At 40.5% G+C, this 3,690-nt stretch overlaps 1 protein-coding gene across 11 annotated transcripts in view; it reads right to left on the reverse strand.

Annotated features, from left to right (window-relative positions):
• The window catches only part of C3H1orf87 (chromosome 3 C1orf87 homolog), a 78,577-nt gene that overhangs the window by 34,534 nt on the left and 40,353 nt on the right, over positions 1-3,690 (reverse strand). The window lies entirely within an intron of this gene.

A 3,690-nucleotide genomic window follows, 5' to 3' on the forward strand; every position in this document is an offset into this window, starting at 1 on the left:
TGTCAGACTTTTACAGGTATGATAGCATGTATTATGTGTTCAGCATTTTGTTTTTGTTTTGTTTTGTTTTGTTTTGTCTTGTTTTGAGACAGAGTGAGAGACAGCATGGCACAAGGGGTTGGAGAAGCAGAGGGAGAAAGGAAGAGAGGCAGGGTGAGGGAGAAGGAGAATCTTAAGCAGGCTCTATGCTCAGCATTGAGCCCAATATAGGGCTTATTCTTAAGACCCTGAGATCATGACCTGAGCCAAAATCAAGGGTTGGACACTTAACTAACTGAGCCACCTAGGTACCCCTAGCATAATGTTCAAACATAAATTTTAGAATAAAACAGGACTTACTTGGGACACCAGATCTGCTGCCTATGATTTGTGCAACCTTTCTGTGCTCAATATTCCATCTACTAAATAAGACTAATATTTTAGAGGCACCTGGGAGGCTCAGTCAGTTAAGCATCTGCCATCAGCTCAGGTCATCCTGGGATCGAGCCCTGCATTGGGCTCCCTGCTCAGCAGGGAGTCTGCTTCTCCCTTTCACCCTGCCTGCCACTCCCCCTACTTGTGCGTGCACGTGCTCTCTCTCTTTGACAAATAAACAAAATCTTTTTCAAAGGCTAATATTTATTTTCCCTAGGGTTCTGTGAGGATTACATCAGAAATTAGCAGTTAGAATAGTGTCTCACTTTTACTACGCACTTGATTAATATTTGTTGAAATGAAGAGAAGAAAGAGGAAAGAGAGGTGAGAGGAGAGCATAGGAAAGGAGAGAGAAAACAAAGAAAGGTGAGGGAAGGGAAGAAGGAATGGAAGGAAGGAAAGAAGGAAGGAAGGAGGAAGGAAGGGAGGGAGGGAGGCAGGGAGGAAGGAAAGGGCAAAGAAAAAGAGATGCCTTATTTAGTGTTTAGACTAAACAGTAGCTACTATTATTACTTTGAGGAAGTTCAGTATAGTGACTGTATTATATATGTTTTTGTACTCTTATGATTTGACATCTTGGGCTGTGCTGACCCTGTAGTGATTGCCCCTTCCAGGGCTAGCTATTCCTAAAGATGGTGAAGGACTGGCTTGGAAGTGTGCTTTTCTCTCATGTGCAAACCAACCTCTTCCTTTACAGGCGGTAGGGAGTGGGGGTGCGGTTCTCACCGTGGGGCCTGTTTTGCTACCCTTATCACCCCACGGTCAAGTACTAGGCAAGTAGGGACAGCCCCTAGGCCCCAGAGCTCACTGAAATTATTCAAACTAGCCAATCCTAAACCTTATCTTGCCTTGCCCATTCCACAATTAGGGCTCTTGCCCACATTATCCCCTCATCCCCTTTGCCTCCTGACCAACCCTGCCACTTCTGGTGGAGCCTGTGTGGGTGTGCCATGCTCCCTTCCCTTGGAAACTGTAACTATCTCTTCAGTGGCAGTCATCTCCTGATCTATTGGTCTGAACATAGCTGAATAATAATAAAACCTATATTTTAAAATGGTGAGAAAAAGCTAATCTTTATGGAAGGAAACAAACAACAAATCTAGGTTCAAAACTCACACATGTTACTTACTAGGTATATAGGAGTCACATCAGGAATGCATAACAGAGGGAAAAAAGATCAATTTAAAACATAAAAAACTGAATAAAAGTTTACCAGAAGTAAGTAAGGGGTCAGGGAACATTTTAGGCCGAAAAAAATCATGCTTCTTAGAAGCTGCATATATTTTGCCATTATCCACTCTACTATAGTTTTATACCCTTTTCTAGGCTGGGCAGTAATGATCTGGTCGTGAGAGCTTCTCTACTAAACACTGGCTTACTGAGGGCTACAGCTGTGTTTCATTCATTCTTCAATCACCATTTGTCTAGCACCATGTTGAAAAATAAGTATCAATAACTATTGAACAAACAAATATGTAGATAAGCAAGGAAGTGAATGAATGAGTTGAAAGCAGTAAGGAGTAGAGTGTGTATGGGCAGAGATTGGCAAAAATAAATTTAGAGAGGTAGAAATTAGTCACATTGTGCCATTTTACTCCTTAAATAAGAACTGGATTGTCCTCATGATTATAGCATATTAATGTATTTTTAAACATCAGTGTAAGTAAGAGGTTATTCTAAAAACAGTTCATTTACTTCTGGCAACATTGAGTTTTGCTGTAGGCTAAAATGAACAGCAGATTAGAAATAGTACATCAGGGTTCCTAGAAGCAGATTGATTGATGGCTGCTAAGAGCTGACAGTTACAAAGGAGCAAAAAAACATCAAGCAGAAAATCCTGGCAACTTAGTGTTATTCAGGATTATTACTAAAATTGTTTAAAGCATGAATATTCATAATGGTGACCCTTGTTCAATAAGAAAACATTTCATTAAGTGTAGTTTCTTCTGTTTGGTAAGGAAATGTTTTTTAATCAAATGTAAATAAAATGTCTATGTTATTTAGAAAATGACATGTGAAATAAATATTCATTTTCCCAAAATGCTCCTTGAAAGAATGGCACACAGATGCTCTATCAACTTCCTCTCTTCCCACTTAAGGCTCTATTTGCATTTTACCCCATCACTGCACTTCAGCTGTATTTGCCAAGTCACTGGTAACTTCCATGGTTTGAAATTGCATGAGTACTTTACAGTCCTAATTAGATGGTCTCTTCATAGCATGTAACATGACTGATCATGCCATCCTTCTATAAATCTCTTTTTTGGCTTTCTTGACTACCTCCCATGCCTCTTTTGAGGATTTTAGTCTCCTTTGCCAGCTTCTCTTCTTCTACCTACTTCTTGACAATAAGTGTCCTCCTCTACCTTCCCTTCTCACTTTCCATTATGTCCTTGGGTAACCCTAACTATTCCTGCGGCTTCAACTGTATATTGAAGAACTTTAAATCATTATTTAGATTTTTATCTCTCAACTGAGCGAGTACAATGTGTTTAAAACTGAACTTCTCATCCTCCACCCCTCCAAAGCTACTCCTTGTCTGTTTCCTATCACAGAGAATGGTATCACTACCTACCAAGCTGACAAAGCCAGAACCTTGGGAGTCATTTTTTTATTCCTCCTAAATCAGGGCCCACTTCTAAGTTAGTTGTTAAGACCTCCTTTCCTACCTCCTTAACATCTATATCTCTCCTTTTACTGCTCTGGCTTAAAACCTCCTAATTTCTTGCTTGAATTGCTGGCTAGCCTTCTAAAGGGTCTCTTTGCCTCTAATTCTTCATATTCCACTAGAGTATTTTTTTAAATTTCAAGTTTAATCATATCATTCACTGTTTAATATACTTTGATGATCCCTTTGGGCCTTCAAGATAAAGTTCAGCCCCTTAGAAAGACCCTTCATGAACTGGCTCCTACCTTCCATTCTAACATCAACGTGGGCAGCATCTCCCACCATCCCCAGCTGCCACACACCCACTATGTTCTGTCTATATGAATGACTTAATGTGTCCCTGAATGAGTCCTGCTCTTGTTCTTTTTACCTAGAATACCTTTCCCATCCCTTCTCCTGCCCCTCCTCTTAATTCTTTGTCCAATTCACTGGTCCTCTAGGATTTAGTATCTGCACCATCTACCCTGGAGGGGTTTTGAGCCAGGCTAGGTAGTTATTCTGTTTCTGTGCTCCAAGGTACTGCATCTGTCATACAGAACTGTGACATGTTTAGAATGCCATCTTTCCCCTGAGTTCCTGGAGAACTCAGGAACTGAAATCATAAGAGC

Source organism: Canis aureus, chromosome 3 (genome assembly GCF_053574225.1).
Source record: "Canis aureus isolate CA01 chromosome 3, VMU_Caureus_v.1.0, whole genome shotgun sequence".
Taxonomy (NCBI): Eukaryota; Metazoa; Chordata; class Mammalia; order Carnivora; family Canidae; genus Canis; species Canis aureus.